Genomic DNA, 20348 nt, shown 5'->3' on the forward strand with positions numbered 1-20348 from the left:
AACATAGTTAATAATCACTTAAATAAATAATGCACAAATAATAACACATTGTTAATAAATTATACTTAATTAACGTCCCATCCAACACCCCAACAAACTTAGCATCCTGCTCAAACACTTTAAAGTATTATTAGCAATTACATTGAAAATTATAAATCACTTAAAATTATAAATTATACTAAAAATATAATTAACAATTACACAAACAATATCCACACATCAAATTAATATGCAAACTAAAACACATAAAGATAATTTGAAAACTATATTTTTTACAACTCTAGTGTTGAAAACGATACTAACAACATCGCTATTCTTGACAATAATATTACTTACCTGAAAAATCAATATCCTTGACAACGATATTTCTGTATCCCGATATTTTTGTATCTCAATTTTCTTTTCCGATAACTCAATATTAAAGCTCATAATTTTGTTTAAATACTGTCAAAATTATATGAGACACTGCTCACATTGTTTGTAAAGGTACAAATATCAGTCAAAACATTTCAAAATATTTTGTTGATTATGAAGGTTATTTTTTTTTAAAGTATGTTGAGGTTGATTAAAAAAATCTTTTCATGCTTGTAGAACACACATTCATCTCAAAAGGATCCATTTTTACAGATAACAGATATTTGTTGCTACTCAACTTTGGGCCTCCTTATGAGGACCCTTCATTTTAGTGTGGTAACTCATTCTCTTTTAAATTACCAATGCCAGGTATCAGTAACTCCGCAGTGTTACTGGAAGGCTTACACAAGAAATTAGGCGTAACTGCCAGATTTAGAGATACTATACTCAATTCTGCAGGCCATTGTGCAGTCATAACTTCCCACCAAGCTTATCAAGACCAGACTGTGAGCCTAATTATGATTTTGGAGGTTTCAGAGTAGGGCGTCCATGCTGCCGCCTCACTCCCACACTGCTAAAATAGACTGCTTACTAGATTTTAACTTTTAAGTAGCTGGCAGACAGTTAATTGATGTTCCCATGATCCTGCCTCTAAAATAGGCACTACAATGGGTACGTCAAAGCATGTTCTATCACAGACCGAAATGCACAATGTTGTGCATTTTGTTACGTGCAGGAACATGGGGGTGCATGCAGACAGGGGGTCATATGCCCCCTGCTTGCGCCCCATGGTGCAGAGGTACCAGGGGGCTGTTTCCTCACCGCCACACTTTTCATGGCAGTCACAGAGCCATGAAAAGTGTGGCAGTAAGGAAACTCGTGATATGCTTGGTGAGGCTGCGGCGGCCCTGCCAAGGATATTGTGGCCTCAGGACCACTGGGTAACTGCCAGGGAACTGTGGCTCCCTGACAGTTGCAATGCTGCAGTAGTCCGACCACCCTAGTTGTAATAGGGCAGATGAGAGACCGCCACGGTGAGTCCCGCGGTCCGTGGACCACCAGACTTATAATAAGGGGCTGTGTCTTCTTTCAATGGGTCAGCAGAACAACAGCTTACATTGTAATAGTGAAAGGGATGATAACCCTCATTACTAGGTGCAATTAATTCCAAGGGACCCAGTGAAGAATCCCTTAATTGTACAAATGTTATCAATTCTGAAGAAAGCAAGGCTCAGGGGATCCAGAGTATTTGAACCTTTAACCTTTGGGGGGGTCAAACACAGGCCTCTGTAGTGGATGTCTTAGCTCATTAATCCACCAGATCTAGTTAGACATGTTCTAAAAGTTAGAAAAAGCTACAACCATTTTGGGACTCTAAAAAAAAAATTCGAATGATATTAGAATAGCACCAAACATATATATATTTTATGTATTTTAAATTCATTAAATTCGTTTTTTAAATACCGGGCCAGAACTAAAGTGTGAATGACTACCGTCCACTAAATGTAATATCTGTCAGTAGTGATCTATGTACTTTGAAAGGAACCACTATCATTGTGTTTCTTGTCAAAGTATAAAATGTTTGGTGGACGGCCGCCTTCGATTTTGAAAGCAGTTCACCAAATTTTACAAAGTGCTTATTTTTAAAAAACAACAAACTCCCAATGTGTTTATTTGTTTTTTTTTCTGCTCCTCCTCAGCTGAACATCAACTGGACAGTAAAAAAATTGCATCACACCATCCACCCTAAATAAGAAGGTCAGTGTATGCCTTTTCTATGATAGCCCCTACTCTGTCAGGATGTTGTAGGAAGCCCTCCATTGGTGCACCTAATCAGAGCTTCGCTGATAGAAAGCTGATGATCTGCTGTCTCTAAATGAGCTGACTAGGCTGATGGTTTAGCAGATACAGAACTCCGTTATGCTTGTGACAAACTACAATTTCCTCCAAACTCTTAGGGCCTTATTATGAGCTTAGTGGCCCGACCTCTGTAGAACCGTATCCGCCCCTGCCAACAGCCCATGGCACTGGCAGTCCAAAGACCGCTGCATTACGAGTTGACCACGGAGCCGGCAGTGTGGAGACAGTGACTTTGCAGTGGTAGTGAGTGATTTTACCAAATATATCGATGACTGTGTGTGCATTTCGACTGCACATGTGTCGGATGTGAAAAATACCATATACCCAATACTGGGGTTAGCCCATATACTGGCAGCTCTGGCAATGGGCCTATGGTACGAAAAGGACCTGTAGATCAATGGTGTAGGATGGAAGGTGGTCTGCCCCAGGCGGCACGAGTTTTGTGCGCAGCGGCCTCCCTCCCCCAACTCTTACCTTCAGGTGGCAACTAGTCTTGCTATGCCACTGCAAACAGGTTCGTAATTCTCGTTGTGAAGATCCTGCTGTGAAGGGGGGGGCCAGGAGAAAGGGATCCACATCGAAATCTGCCTGGAAGAACAAGAAAGGGGTGAGTGCACAACCTAATTCCTTCTTCATCGCTTCCTTGAAGGTGGTGATCAGACTACTGTGGTTTGCTTGTGGAACAGGTAACTCATTATACGGACAGCGGTACAGTTCCCCTGTATCACTCTATGGCTGCTGCCTTTCCACAATCGCAAACCCGGTAGTCGGCGGTCTGCTGGCATTCTGAGCAGTTCAGCGGCACGCTTTGAATAGTTGATCTTCCCAACTCATAATACAGAGGTTGGACCGCCAAGCTCTCCACGCTTTGACCGTCGATACCGCTGATACATCGTTCCACGGCCCACCAAACTCATAGTAAGGCCCTTAATCTTGCACAATGTCTATAATGATTTTTTCCAAAAAGTGGAATTGGTTTAGAAAATTGGTTAGCACATGCAAAATCTGGTAACCATGCAATCAAAAATGTGGCATATGCCCTAATAGAGTGGAACATTTGCTTTTGGAATGAACACAAATAGTATTTTGCAACTGGACTATGAACTCTGTCATAAAAAGTCACTGAAATAGGCTGGCAAAATTTCACATTTGCAAGGGAGAATGATCTCCACCATGACTAGTGCTAATTTTAAATGTGTTTTACCACCTAAAGCAGCTACTTACATTTTCACCTATACAGTCTGAGGTCTTGTTGGTTAGTTTTTGAGTCAGCAGTGCTATAACTCACATGCGTACTCCAGCTACTGATTTATCGCTTAGACCACTGTCTCATTCTATCTCTGAAGGAAAGGCAGTCTACTCATATACTCTTCCTCTCATAAATAGGCGTGCTTCCTTTTAAGAGGTTCATCATTTCCTGTCTACACCAATTATTTTATCTTTCCAGGTCTGTTGGCTCCATCATATCTTTGGGTGATCAGAAGACCTCATGGTGTTCTTAAATTAATCAATGGTTCCATCCATTTCTTTTGAAGCCAGAAGTTCCTGATCACAGAATAGTCCACCACTCCTTAGCTACTGTCACATATCTTATAAGTCGATGATTCCCCACACAGGAAAATGACAAGAAAAGCAACACCTATATGGGATAGCCATTGCCCAGTAAACCCAATGGGAAGCAAGAAGGTGACACCTACACATACCATCCCTTAGCATTTGAGTAAGGAAAAATCCAGTGGCTGGACTGTTTTTCTCACCCCCTTCTCCTAACAATCAAATCGAATCAGGGATATTCATTGATCGCACATATCACTCATAGGTCTCATGGCGCTGATGGAGAACTCTGACTTTCCAGCTAGAGAGAAGATCTTGCTGGTGTAATGATTGAACAGCCATGTTTTTAACTCCCTATGGAAGCAATTGTGATCAGTGACAATACGTAGGTGGGGGGGGGGCAATTCGTTCCAGAGGTGGGCGCCAAGAGTGAAAATGATTTTCCGTCATTTTTGGCAGTACGGACTCTGAGAGGGGTGAGGAGAAATGTATTACTGGACCTTAATGACCGGGGAGGCTGGTACCAGCTGAGTCTCTTTGAGAAGTAGCTGGGGCACCTACTGTACATAATCTTGTGTGCCAGGCAAAGAGTTTTAAACCTGGTTCTCATCCTTACAAGAAGCCAGTGAAGGAGTTTTAAGGTTGGTGCTGAGGGTGATCTAGACAGGAGATTCAACACCAGCATGGCCTAGGTATTTTGCAGAACCTGTGGCCTGGACAGCAGATATTCATTTATTGGTGTCAGCAAGGCATTCCCATAATCCATCCGGCTGATGATCAGTCCCTGTACTAGAGGTTTCCTAGCTTCTATCGGGATCCATTTAAAGATTTTGCCCAAGTTGCGTATGATGCCAAAGCAGGTGCCTATCATTTGGGTAACCTGGTTCTTCATTAATAGTTGGTCATCAATTAGAATATCAAGATTACGCACTGCCTCCATAGGAATTAGACAGGGGCCCAGTTTGGGAGGCCACCAATCTTTTGACCAGTGCTCATGTGCCTTCCCAAAGAGTATCACCTCGGTCTTGTTACTGTTAAATTGCAGATGGTTAGTGCTCATGGATCTGATATGGTGCAACATGCAGTTAATAAAGTGTGTGTTTGTGTCCATGGGGTTAATGACGCCTGATGGGTTTTGTAAGGAGGGGTAAACTGTGGGTTTAATCATGCATGTGATAAGTGAGGCCAGTGTGCTATCGCTAATTTAGGAAAGTGTTATATATGTTTTAAATGGGATTTTCTTAGTCGAATTATAATTAAATCTGATTTCTTGTTGGTGCTATGTGTATTACTATGCTTGTTGTATATATTATAAACCAGAGAAAACGTTCAATTAAAAAATAATTCAGTAGAATTGTCAGATTAATACATTATGTTTCGTCTTTGTGTAGTATTTGTATTGCTCAAGGTTCACTATTTACATCCAACATTACTCATACAGGTGATGTTTATCAATTGCTGTTGGTGTGACTGCTGCTCTAAAAAGCCATAACATTTAAATCCCCGTTTCTAGCTCAGAGCAATGGGTCAATAGAATAACATCTCGAACACACCATTCTCCATAGCCTTTTCCAGAAGCATATTATAGCTCAAAAAATTGACTTGCAATGGAGGGATTACATGTTACCCAAAGAGTATTTCAAAATTGCTCTTATGATGGTTATTTACTGACTGTGCCAAAAGCAGGGTATCTGCCTAAAAATGAGGAGCATCCTTTACATATCCTTGGCTAAACCATTTTTTTTAATTATAATTTGTAGTGACATTAATAATATAAATGTAACACAGTCCTTACGTTCAATGTTTTCACAGAAATGAAAGTATCTCATTCTCAAAGTAGGACATAAACCTTTGAAAATGTACTCCCGTAGGTCTACTCAGAGATTTAAAAATATGTTCAAAAAAATGGGGATTTATAAACAATATTGTGTGTATTCTTGGAACTGTACTGCAATCGGAGGCATACTCCAATTGGCCACAAGATATGCTTCAAGAACAAAACATTCAGAAATGTATAAAGAAAATGTAACTGTTATCGCAAAAAAAGCCCTTTCCAGGCACTTCTCAAACTCAATTTTTGCGAGTGTTCCTTTATTCTTCACATCCTCAAGAGGCACTTACTTCTGCCTTTGATAGGAGTTTGTTGAGCATACTTTTCAAGGCGTGTAACTACTTCCAACATGTTTTTCTTTCCCACCGACCATAATTTTTTTCTTAACATTTGGAAATCCCCTATCCTATTGGATTATCGACTGTCATAGGTGCATTTTATAATTGTAATAATCAACAAATCTGCCAATCAAAATATGAAATTTACTTTTCTAATTCGGTGACACTTTTCTGCACTGTTCTGAATCTGAGACATTGTGGTTACTGTGCAATTTTCAATCTCATGGAACAAGAGACTTTTTTTATTTTTTATTATTTAAAGTCTTTTTTATAAAGCAACAAATCTCCTTTTTGTGTTTTCTGTAAAGTATTAGGTGAGAAACAGGAGTGAAGACGTTCAGACATTAACCCAGAAGATAAATTGATGAATGAACTGTAGATCTGTAGAGCACACAGCTGTCCTGGAACAAGGTGTCCACCTGTACACCTGAGAAATGGGTATTCACTTACAGAAAAGAGTAGTGATCCAGCAGACATTGTATTGATAAGGGAAAGATTATGTTGGTATGCAGTCTTACAATGCTGTTGTTACCACAAACGTAAATGCCACACAAGTCATTATAATGCAGAAAAGTATCACAAGAGGTTTTGTTTATAGGTTTACAAATGCATATTTGCAATGCAGGTAATTAATTGTTTAGATGGTTTTAAGTGACATAATCATTGATGACATTACTCATGACATCTCAAATGACATCAGTGATGACATTTCTGATGGCATCACTTATAACACCATAGTCATGTAGAACAGATAGTTACTGTGTGTACACATCTGGGTGAATAGTATGGAAATAGCATAAGCCCCAGATGAAAGGGTAGTTTTGCATGTTGAAAGTTAAATGGTGTAGCATTTTCAAATCACTAAGGGGTCGATTCCGATTCGGGAAACGAATCCGTACGACGATTCGTATTCGTAGCCGTTTCCATACGAATCCATCTGAATCGCGTAGTACGATCCGTTGCGAGAAAATGCATCTGAATCATTGTGAACCGTACATAAAATGAAGGGTAAATCCATATGACATCGACCCGCACAGTGAACCGTACGATTCGTAAAAATACTGTACGACCCGCAAAGTACGATCCGGACCGGGGAATGAGTACGTGATTCGTACAGTAAACGTCACGTAGGAGCAATTCGTACAGAAGGCAACACTATCACATACGCACCGTACCCATAAAATCAAGGGGTGTACGCATGGGGTGTATGCACCGTACACCGATGAACTTGGGGTGTACGAACCGTACCCCTACGGTCCGTACACCTACAATCATGGGGTGTACGCATGGAGACATACGCACCGTACCCCTGAAATCCAGGGGTGTACGCACTGTGCCCGAATGCACCATAGCCCTGCAATCATGGGGTGTACGCACCGTACCCGGGGGGTCCGTTCCGTATGCACTTGGAGGCGAAATTTGCTTTTACGGACGTTTTAAGCTTCTGTAGAAAAAGAGTTGTACGGAGTGTTGTTGATACGATTCGTACTTGCTGGGTCGGAAAATGCTGCTTCGATCCGTACGGACATTGCGTACTGCGCATTCCGAATGCGATTCGTAAGGATTAGTGAGTTGTACGGTCTTCGGTACGATTCGTACGGAGAACTGCTTTGGGTACACATCGTCGCCTAAATGTTTGGGGTACAAGTAGTACTCGATGTAGGTTGTGGTGTAATGTCAAAGCCTGTTGGAAAATATCTGTGAGAAAGCCTAATGCTTCTGTTGACAATAGTTTAGTCACCAGTGGATGTCTGTGCATGTGTCCAACTTACATAGATGGTGTGCAGTGCGATAGACAAATTCTATGTAACAAGGACTTATGTAAGGTATGCATGTTTATGTCCAGTACCTTGCTGAAGATTTTGAGGGATTCCAGATTTTTGAAAATTGTAAAATATAGGGTTGTCCTTCTTTGACGTGGTTTAATTCATATTGGGACTGTAAGCATGGCCCTAAGGTTGTATGCCTTTATCCCCATTTGAGGAAAGTGTTTATCAAACTCTGAAGGGCTGTCCATAGTGCCTGACAGGAGATGTCTTTTCAGTGGCAACCTGCACTTGACTTAACATTTCCAGATCATGTGACGTCTTTTAAAGGATAATCCCATTAAGGTGAATAGAGAACTACAAACTTTTTGTTGGGGTGGGGGAACGGGGAGGCCCAAATAAAGCCTATAGAGGTTTTTGTTCTATAGTTGAGTGAGTACCAGTAAAAAGAGGGTAAAATCCACCACCTGTGTGCGACTTGACAGACATGCAACGTGCCCTGCATGTGGCCAAAAGTTATGTCCATTATCAAGTGATCGATTGTTGAAAATTAGCCACTGGTGTGGCATGTTGAATTACAAGTCCATACCCCAGAGGACGCTGTAACAATGACTGGATGGTGTCATCACTTATGTCATCAGTGAATTCATTTAAGATGTTATCAGCGATGTCATCAATGATGTAATCTAAAGCGTCATGAATGATGCAACATGTCAGTTCATAAGCTGTACAAAGGGATTCACAAGGAAAAGTTAGCTCAATAAACCATAACTGGTTTATTCCAGTGTTTATTCTTTGGGTATTCGAACATTAGTTTTCATCTCATTTCAACACCTAACTCTAACATCAATTCATCTAACATCAATTTAACCTTTGTGATTTTATGTGATATCTGTTTTTTCCAATGTAAGCTAAGATATTTTTTATATACCTAACTTTAACCATACTGTAACCTTAGCTTTTCTTCTGTGAATTTCTGGGGTTTGTTGAATATATTCAAACTTCAGCATTTGCCCAACCCCCTTGGGCAAACTGTGCCTAACCCCCCTCTGGCAAACCCCCTGCCGGCATGGCCTTTGGTTGCGTGCAGTGAAGGGTTTGTCAAAAGTGCAAGCCCTGCACCCATCCTCTGCATGAATGGCCAACTCCCCACAGCTCGTGGCCTTTGACCATATGGAGCGGGGGTTGGTCACAGGAGGTCTTGGCTCTGGCCATGCCCTGACCCCAAAGCACCACTCCAAGGCACTCAATTTCACATGGGCCCCCAATCATTATTCTCTTTTCTTTTCTTAAAATTCATTTTTTTGTACTATGATGTTCTTGCTGTATCCACCATGCACACTTCTCCCCCATGGTACCAGTGTACCATCAAGCTTCTTCTGGGAAGCTTGCACAATACTACAGTACATTGTTGTGGAGTCTTGTGCAGTGACTCCTACAGCACTCCCATAGCACCTCATCTAGAGCCGCACTGGGACATACATGAGTTCCACTGTACTGGTGGCCTGAAATGTTTTTTTTTTCAGTTTTAATCTCGAAGGGTCCCCTCTGGGTTATCCTCCCCACAAGGACCAGAGGATCAGGGTGTCCTTACCGCCTTTTTGAAAACATTTACCGGACATGGGGCACAAGTCTCCAAGTCTTGTGATGGTGGCTGCAACAAATACTTCACAGTTATGGCCAGCCAATCAGATCATGTGGTCCTGCAGGATGGGATGGGTTTCACAGTACCAAATTGGTTTACAGGAGAAAAATCAGCCAATCACAAGGCCCTATCCATTAAAGTTTTGGTCTCGTGGAACTACTGCCGGACCAACTATCCAGATACTCCTAACATTTTAACCACTTCATGCCCAAGTGGGCCCCTCTTTAAGTAATAATTTATGGAAAACGTTTGAGTATATATACAACAAATCAGAAAAAGCATGTTCTCTGGGAAAATGTCTGACTTTTTGTCAAATTTGATGCAATTATGTTCTGTTGTTTTTTCTGTATCAGCAAGCACAATTTACTGTAGGAATCTCCTTGGTAAACCAATGTTCTGGGCCCTGCTTGATGGATTAGGGCAAGACGTTACATGAAGGAGCCAAGATTGATGACCTTTTTTTTAATTATAACTTTCATGAAGATTCATCAAAAGGGTGCCAAAGTTGTTAAGAAAACAATAAACACTCTTCCTAGGAAAGCTCTATATTTACTACCAAATTGGCATCTTACTGGATTTTTTTGAGTTGTGTTTTTAAGGAGTTTTTATTTATGGTTTACGGCTATTTCTTTAATATTTAGTTATTTTCTGACAATGATTAACTATTTTTTAAAGCATTTTTTAATTCTGGTGGAATTTTCCTTGTAATAAAACAATGTAATTTTTATTTTTTAAGTTTCAAGCACAATTCTTTGTGATGGTGTTTTAAATGATTCTCCATAGCTTTTGCAGAAACGTCCTAGTTTGTTTCGCCAGAAACCACGATGTGCATACATGCAAAAACTTCTTGTTTCATATTCTTCCTCATGTTGTTGTTGCTGTACCTCAGCTGGTGCAGTTTCACATCCTTTTTGTGCTCCCTGATATCTTCTCTGTATCTCTGCCTGAGCAATCTGGTTGGGATGCATAGCCTACAGGTGCTTCCACAAACCAGCTGTGCCCATGGAGTACTGACCAAGTTTGCCACTGTGATTGTGCAAAGTGTAAGTTACATTTCGAGCATTGATTTATTTTGGCCAACTGGAAAAGTAAAAAAAAATCCAGACTGTATGTGTGATTATAGTTTATTGTTTCAATTACTTATATTTGTCACAATTAACAAACAATTGATGAACAAGTTAATAGTTTATATGAAAATCATTAATGTATACAATTATTAAAATGTAGTGAAGTCCCTAGAAGTGGTGGGTGTTTATTACATGGTAGCTATCAACCCTTTATTGAGCCCTGATTTTCATTTCCTTGATGGCGTTGAATAGTATGTTTACATTTTTGCCAAACCGAGCTTCTTGGCCGGAAAAATACTTATTTTTACTCTGGTGGGCAGTTCTTTGGCGGTCCCACTGTGGTGCCTTTGAAAAGGCACTACAATGGGACCATCAAAGGCAGGTCCTGCAGGAACTGAGAGTGCAAGCACACAGGGGGCTACAACATGTGTCCCCTGCATGCACACAGTGGTGCAGAGGCAACAAGGGGCCCTGTGGTGCCCCCTTTGTTACCTCAACTCTACACTTATCTTGGCAGTCGCACCGCTGTGCGCTGTGCGCTGTGCACTGTGTTTCCTCACGCTGTGGCGTGAGGAAACTCCTAGTATGCTTGGAGGTGCCAAAGCTGCACTACCGGTACAAAAGGGGGTGGTGATGGACGGAGAATCAGAATGAATCAAACACTCACACCCAGTCAAAAGATCTGGGTTTAATCCATCACCGTTTTTTAGCCCACTCTGCCACCCCAGTACAGACATGGCTATATGCAAATCAGTCTGACCCTGTGCCTCATGGGAACAGTCCAGCCCCAACTGCCAAGCCATGTCTTCCCTGGACCGGAAACAAGCTTCCAAGGACCGGTTTCTGGCATTCCAGACGTCTTCAGCCCGGCATGCTTGAATCCAGTGGCAAAGTGAGCAAGGGACTCACGTCTGACTATACCCTGCCACACTTATGGCGCCAAAAGCGGTACAAAAGGGGGCGGTGATGGACGGAGCATCTGAATCAATCAAACACTCACACCCAGTCAAAAGATCTGAGTTTAATCCATCACCGTTCTTTAGCCCACTCTGCCACCCCAGTTCAGACATGGCAATATGCAAATCAGTCTGACCCTGTGCCTCATGGGAACAGTCCAGCCCGAACTGCCAAGCCATGTCTTCCCTGGACCGGAAACAAGCTTCCGAGGACCGGTTTCTGGCATTCCATCTGTCTTCAGCCCGGCTTGCTTGAATCCAGTGGCAAAGTGAGCAAGGGACTCATGTCTGAGCATACCCTGCCACACTTATAGCGGCCAAAAGCAGTACAAAAGGGGGTGGTGATGGACGGAACATCTGAATAAATCAAAAACTCACACCCAGTCAAAAGATCTGGGTTTAATCCATCATCGTTCTTTAGCCCACTCTGCCACCCCAGTTCAGACATGGCTATATGCAAATCAGTCTGACCCTGTGCCTCATGGCAACAGTCCAGCCCGAACTGCCAAGCCATGTCTTCCCTGGACCGGAAAAAAGCTTCCGAGGACCGGTTTCTGGCATTCCAGCGGTCTTCAGCCTGGCTTGCTTGAATCCAGTGGCAAAGTGAGCAAGGGACTCACGTCTGAGCATACCCTACCACACTTATGGCGGCCAAAAGCGGTACAAAAGGGGGTAGTGATGGACGGAGCATCTGAATCAATCAAACACTCACACCCAGTCAAAAGATCTGTGTTTAATCCATCACCGTTCTTTAGCCCACTCTGCCACCCCAGTTCAGACATGGCTATATGCAAATCAGTCTGACCGTGTGCCTCATGGGAACAGTCCAGCCCGAACTGCCAAGCCATGTCTTCCCTGGACCGGAAACAAGCTTCCGAGGACCGGTTTCTGGCATTCCAGCCGTCTTCAGCCCGGCTTGCTTGAATCCAGTGGCAAAGTGAGCAAGTGACTCACGTCTAAGCATACCCTGCCACACTTATGGTGGCCAAAAGCGGTACAAAAGGGGGTGGTGATGGACAGAGCATCTGAATCAATCAAACACTCACACCCATTCAAAAGATCTGGGTTTATTCCATCACCGTTCTTTAGCCCCAGTTCAGACATGGCTATATGCAAACCCAGATCTTTTGACTGGGTGTGAGTGTTTGATTGATTCAGATGCTCCGTCCATCACCACCCCCTTTTGTACCGCTCAGCTGCACTACCAGCATATTAGGGGTTTCAGACGGCAGTGTCCCCTACTGGGATCACGGTTCCCTGGTGCAGCAGTGGTCCAGTGGCAGTCAAACCCCACAGTCCTAATGTGACAGGTAGACCACAATTCTGGCGGTTCACAGACGGCCACCATGGGTTCGGTGGTCTTGTGTGCCACCGAATTTGTAATAAGGGTCTTAGAAACATTGACATTAATAAGGTGCTGCATGGTGCTAGAAATTCTAGGCAGCAATATAAGAGATATAAGTAACACGGTTCCTCTCCTATAGTTGCAGAACCTACTACTTGTTAGGCTGTGCTAGATATATCAGGTGGATCTGTTCTAGTGGATTGGCTAAACCACTGGTATTGCTCAAAGTATTCATTTCTGCAATTCCTTCTTAAGGCCTCCTTTAGGTAGGGCTGCATCTTTGTTCTTTCATGCGAGTTAGCAATTGTGTGAGTATAGGGAGCATTTTGAATCTTTTCCAGATCTTTCTTTCTCCAGAGCGCCAGCACCTGCTTTTTAAGAATTTAGTAGCCAGATGTGTAACAGTGATGGCAGTTTCTTTTTTTCAGGTTAATATTTAGGGCATTGACCACAAATGTTAAATATAATGCAAAAGGATTAGGGTGTTCAAACAAAATATCGGTAAATAAAATATTGTCAGACAGAAATATTGAGTCTGAAGTATTGACATAGAGAAATATTGTGTGAAAAAATATCGTTTTCAAGAATATCAATTATAAGGTAATAACGATTTTAACAATATCGAAATCATTAATATAGTTATCGAAAATTTAAAAATCAGTATAGTTTACAAAAATATCATTAGAATATAGTTTTTTAATTAATTTAGCATATTTCAGTATGTATTTTAATTGTATATGTTCTAAAATGTTTGTATAATTATTGTTAATGTTTTTAATACAGTTTTTTAATTGTTTGTAGTTGTGAAAGTTGATGTAATATGTATGCTTTATTTGCAGTACCATAGCGGGTTGTGGGGTTAATAAGGGTACAAGGTGGGAAGTTAATGAATTGTAATTAATTAATAATTAATGTTTTATTACATTTTTCATGTACTTCATAATTATTTATGCTAGTTGTAAAATTATAATTTTTAAATTAACTTTCTGGTGCGGGTGTTGTGTTTTGTAAGAGTATGGGGTGGGAAGTAAATTAATCAAAATTAATTTAGAATATATTTTTAATGTATATTAATAATGTAATTGATAAATAATTACGTAAATTGTGTAATACATTAATGTATTTTTGGTGTGTGTTACAATAAGTCTTAAAATAATAAATAATTATGTCAATTATGTAATTCAGATATTCTTTACGTTATATATTAGGTGCGAGTTGTGGCATTTGTAGGAGTAAAGGGTGGGAAGTTAATTAAACATAATTAATTTATTAGAGTTAATTATTAGTAATAATTGTTTAATTGACAATTAATTATTAAAATTATGCAAATATTTATATTTTATATAGTATGTGTGGGTTGTTTGTTTTGTATTGATAAAGGATGGGGAGAAAATATATACACATTTTTTAGTAATAGTTAGGGCCACAATCTGATGTCAGGCAGACCGCCACTGACAGGCAGAAAGCCAGACATCCAGTGTATCGATCGGACCGCCAGATTACAATGCTGGTGGTCAGAAGAGTGAATTGGGCGGAGGGAAAGACCGCTACCTCCAACAGGCTCAAGTAGCCCATTGGGGTGGCAGTCGGAGCCCAATCCCTAAAATGGAGGCAGTGTTGGAGAGGCACTCCCATAGGGATTAAGTTGTGCCTTTCTCTCAGCATTACATGGCGGGTGATGGCCAGGTAAACGCAGACGGAAAGGGACTTTGGGGGCCCCAAGCAAGGACCATCCCCGTGGGCCACTGGAATGTGGCCACCGGGGCAGTTGTGCAGCCCCCCAAACATCTATGCACGGTGTGTCAGACACCAATTGGTGCCTGACAAACAGTGCATGGATGTTTAAAAACATGCCTTTTTCCAATTGCAGCACGTGCTGCTTCCCTTTTCCAGGCTGCAGCATATGCGCAATTGTAAAATGCATCTTTCTGACTGTCTTCACGGTGGTTGGATCATAATATAGTTGTCAGGGGTGGTCGAATTCATTGACCCACTAGAACGAGTGTTCGGCACTTTGTTCCACATGTGTAAGAATTGCATGTTTCTATACTGTCCCTGGTAGAGCTTAGTGGGTTTGTGATGCCTTGTTCGATAATTTGGAGACGTTCCCTAACGAACTGAGAAGGGAATCTCGCCCGTGAATCACCGCTTGGCTTACTGAATGGTTTAGTGACCACGCCCCTTTTTCTCAGTGTTCTGGTTTGTGAGGCTCTCGTAGAGTTTCTTGGTATCTGCTTCCCTACCTGTTCGAGTTCCTGAACCTTGTTTCCTGAACCTTTTCTCTTGAAGGTATTTCTTGGCCCCGTACTGTCTCTAATTCCCTTTCCCGAGTAATCCCTTTCCCCTGTAATCCCTTTCCCCGGTAATTCCCTTTCCCCGGTATCCCGTCTTCCCCAAAGGGTGGAGAGTTTTGCCCGCGCTCCACTGTTAGGTCTTTTCGACCTCTCCTGGTTCCGACCTCTATCACTGTTATCTGGCATTGTACTCTTGTGCTTGTGAGTTTAGTCCTTTGTGTATTTGTTCTGTCGTGCTCGTTCAGCTCCGTCTTTAGTTTACGAGCTGAGGGACAAGCATTTGTATTTCGTGTCTGTTTATGTCACACTGGCCAATTGAGAGTTTCGTTCCGCTCTGTCTTAAGTTCATGAGTGGACGGGATTCTCTTTTGAGCGTGTGTTACGTGTTCACCCGCTCGACTCTGTTTTCAGCTTAAGAGTCGGACGTGGTGTGTGTACTCTGTGCTACTTTGTCTTTAGCTCTATAAGTGGACCGAGTTAGTCATCTGCATTCTGGTGGTCCAGTCCTGTGCTGTCTTAAGTTTATGAGTAGGACTGGATGTGTTCTTCCACACTGTGTTTGTTGGCATAGTTTGGAAGTTATCCCCTAGTGTGTGAACCAAACTATTGTTGTAGTCCGGTTTCCCTCCTTCCCACCTGGCACGTGACTTCTTCAGAATTACCCCGTGGCTGCTCATTCGAGTCCTGCTGCTCACATTCGTGGGGTAAGTGCAACTTCATGTCGAACACTTGTTTATTAATCTGGGAGGTTATCTTTCTAGTGTAGCATTATTGTATGTTTGTTACAGCTTTCTCCAGCAGTTGGCATTGAGTGTGTTTTAGTCCACTCGGGTCATTGCTGTTTGGAAGTGTTGGGGACTATCGTCTTCGCTCCTGTGGAATTTTGTCTCCTCACCATCGGGGGAGGAACCTTGACAGAAAGCCAATCCCACGAACAAAATATTCCACCCGAGCGAAGATGGATATAGATCCGACTCTCAGTTCTTCTGACCCGACACCCCTCCTAGCTAGTCATACCCCTACAATGGAAGATATAACTGTAGTTTTAGCTGGATTACAACAGGAAGTAGCATTGTTACGTGCAGAAAACATTAAATTACAGGCTGAAGTAACACAGTTAAAATGACAAGATTTAGGGGCCACTGGAGGATTGGGTGCAATTCCCAAGGGTAGGAGGAACTATAGTCAACCAGCCCGTTTTACTGTTCCAACATCCACTGCCAGTGTCCCTTCTGATGACACAAGCGTGGTAACTCCTGTTCAAGTTACTGTTCATACACCTAGTGCAGTCCCTTTAGCTATGCTAGAGAGATTCACAGGGGATAGCGCTAAGTTCAACAGTTTTATGACTCAATGTCACCTCCAGTTTATGTGCAAAGCGGCTGTCTTCCCCGATGATGCTGCAAAAGTAGCGTTTATTATCTCATATCTAGCCGGAAATGCAGGCGAATGGGCAGTACCTCTTGTAGAAACTGATGATCTCTTGTTGTATAATTACCATAATTTTCAGGAAAAGTTGAGAAGCCTCTTTTCTAAACATACATACATGCAGGCTAGTGATAACGCCCTTCTTAATTTAAAACAGGGATCCAAAGATCTCCTCACATATATCACACAATTTAATAGATTACTGGCAGAAACGTATTGGCCAGAGGACAAAAGGACATCATTGTTTTACAGAGGTCTATCTGATGAATAAAAGGATATATTGGCTCAAATTGTAAATCCACCTGAAGATTGTCCTTCTTTTATAGAGCTCACTGTTAAATTGAATCATCGTTTACAAGAACGAAGAGGAGAGAAAGCTCGAGTTAGATTTCCCAAATTGGTGGTACAGAGATCAGACAAAAAAGAAATCAAGGATATGTCCGAACCCATGCAAATTGTTGGTGTTAGAGGACCTATTTCAGAGGAGGAAAAGTCAAGAATAAGAAAGAATAACTTATGCCTATACTGTGGGAAAAAGCGGGCATTTTGCAAGAGAATGTCCCATTCGGCCTTCTGGTCAACCAAGAAAGATAGCTAGTATTCAGGAAAACTAACAAACTTGAGGGATAATGAGATCGATTCTTCAAGTTCATCTTCCCCCCAGATCTCACAAACCAACAAAACCTTAAGTAGACCAGTGAAACATTTCCTGTTAAATGTCACCCTCGTAATTTCCAATCAAGACAGACACAACATGTCTATACTCTTAGACTCGGGAGCAACTGGAAATTTTCTTGACATACAGTTAGCTCATGCAAAGCGCATCCCTTTCACGAATAAAAGCCGGCCAGAACCGGTTAAGTCAGTAGACGGTTCTGAATTATCTTCTGGTTTGATCAGTCATCAGACACCTCCCCTTCTCTTGGTATGTGGCAATGGGAATTCCGAACAAATATCTTTCGATTTAATTGACACTCCTAACTATGGAGCAATTTTAGGAGTACCTTGGTTGCAAGCCCTTAATCCTCAGATCGATTGGATAGAACGGACAGTGACACTTAAATCTCAATACTGTATGATGCACTGTTATCAAGAAGCCAGTGACAGCCTTCACCCTTTATGTTGTACCATCCAATCAGTAGCAGCCACATCGGTGATACCAGATACCTATTCTGAATTCGAATCTGTATTTAATGAGGAAGAAGCTACTAAATTACCCCCATATCGTAGTTATGATTGTCGCATCGATTTGGTACCAGGGGCTGAACTTCCCAATAGTCGGATATATGCTCTGACGGTGGCTGAAACAGACTACTTGAAGAACTATCTTGATGAAATGCAACAAAAAGGTTTTCTCAGACACTCAACCTCCCCTGTGTCCTCGCCTTTATTTTTCATTCCCAAACGGGAGGGCGGCTTGAGACCGTGCCTGGACTATCGAGCCTTGAACAAAATTACCATAAAAAAACAAATACCTACTGCCACTCATTCCGGTCCTGCTCGACCAAGTACGAGGTGCCAAAATCTTCACCAAAATAGACTTGAGAGGAGCGTATCATCTAATCAGGATCAAAGAAGGGGATGAGTGGAAAACCGCATTTCGTACAAAATTTGGATTATACGAGTACTGTATAATGCCCTTCGGATTATGCAACGTGCCAGCTGTGTTCCAATATTTTATCAATGAAGTCATGAGAGAATTTCTTGATGTCTTTGTCATCGTTTATATCGATGATATCTTGATTTACTCACAAACCGAGGAGTAACATGTGACACACGTGAAGAGAGTACTACAGAAACTACAAGAGTATTCTTTGTTTGCCAAGTTGGACAAAACCACGTCTCACACTGATACCATTGATTTTTTGGGTTTTGTAATCTCACCACAAGAAATACACATGGATCCTAAAAAGACTAAAGCCCTAGTGGATTGGCCCAGTCCAACTACAATCAAAGAGGTGCAATCCTTTCTGGGATTTGCAAATTTTTATAGAAGATTCATTGATCACTTTTCTGATACCATCACTCCTATCACTAAATTACTCAAGAAAGGTACCAAGTTTTCATGGACGGAAGAAGCTGAAAAAGCTTACTGTATTCTAAAAGACAAGTTTATGTCTGCCCCCATAATTCGTCATGCCGATAATACTCTACCTTTTTTTCTGGAAGCCGATGCTTCTCAGTCTGCTTTGGAGCTGTGTTGTCGCAGAGGGATTCAGGTACTGGACAATTACATCCCATTGCGTATTACTCAAAAACCCTACTTCCTGCGGAACAAAACTATACCATAGGAGAAAGAGAGTTACTCGCCATCAAGCTATCCTTTCAAGAATGGAGGCACTACCTGTTAGGATCCCCACATGTTATTACAATTTTTTCCGATCATCGGAATTTGCAATTCTTTAAGTCTGCTAAAGCTCTCACGCCAAGACAGATGCGTTGGGTATCATTCTTCAGTGAATACGATTTTATAATCACCTATCGACCCGCAGCACAACATGGCAAAGCTGACGCTCTGTCAAGAATGAACAGCCCTCCTGCAGATCTCAAAGACAAAGTACCTCCTATCATCCCTGAATATAAGATCATTGGAGCGCAAGAACATAACACCAAAACCTTTCTGGAACTATTAAGAGAACAATATGCTCTTATCACTGAAGAAGAATGGAAAAAGAATCCTTTGAACACTGTCAAAGAAGGATTATATTTTCATGATAACAAGATGTACATTCCCATTCCCTCCTTGCAAACTCAAGTATTAGAATGGTGTCACAACAGTGTGTTAGCTGGACATCCAGGGAATGTCAAGACTGCTAGTTTATGTCAACGATGGTTTTGGTGGGACAACATGAATAAAGACACAACCACCTTTGTCAGAGCTTGCTCTATCTGTGCCAGGCAAAAGGCTTCTCATTGTGCTCCTACAGGATTGCTAAAAGTGATACCGGCTCCTCCTATACCATGGCATACTGTTAGTATGTATTTCATAAAAGAACTCCCCAGTAGTCAAGGGTATAACACCATACTGGTAGTAGTGGACATGTTGTCTAAAATGGCACATTTTGTACCTTTGAAAAAGGTACCATCTTCTCAAAAGTTAGTACAAATTTTCCTAGCTCAGGTCATCCGTTTACATGGCGTCCCAGCCGTTGTTATATCGGACAGAGGCCGTCAATTTGTTTCTAAGTTTTGGCAAGGAGTATGTTCAGTGTTACAAATGGATCACCGGATATCTACGGCCTATCACCCCCAAACAGATGGGCAAACTGAGAGAACAAATCAGACTTTAGAGCAATATTTACGTTGTTTATTGACGAGTTTGTCTACTACTTGGGTGGAGGCTCTCCCGTTGGCAGAATTTGCATACAACAATGCAACACATTCATCTTTAGGGGTCTCTCCTTTCTTCTTTAATTACGGACAACATCCAGGATTTCTCCCCATCCCAGTCCCAAATACTCTAGACAATATCCCTGCTTTAAAAGAATGTCATCAACACTTAAAGGCGGTTTGGGAAAGTGCCATCCAGGAATTGAATAAAGCCAAAGAAAACATGAAACACCAGGCAGATAAACATCGTTGAGAGGAACCACACTATGAGATAGGGGACAAAGTATGGTTATCTACCAAAAATCTCAGACTACCAGGCTCCAAGAAATTACAACCCTGATTCATTGGTCCCTATCCCATCAGCAAGGTCATAACTCCAGTTACGCTAAAATTGCAATTACCTTCACACTTAAAGATTCATCCTGTTTTTCATTGCTCCTTACTGAAGACATACATACCCCCACTAAAGCCTGAAAAACCTCCTCCTCCTGTTGAGATAGAGGGCGAGGAAAAATTCGAAGTACACCAAATCCTGGATTTATGGAGACAGAGAGGGAAGCTACAATATTTAGTGGTTTTG

Source organism: Lissotriton vulgaris, chromosome 8 (genome assembly GCF_964263255.1).
Source record: "Lissotriton vulgaris chromosome 8, aLisVul1.2, whole genome shotgun sequence".
Taxonomy (NCBI): domain Eukaryota; kingdom Metazoa; phylum Chordata; class Amphibia; order Caudata; family Salamandridae; genus Lissotriton; species Lissotriton vulgaris.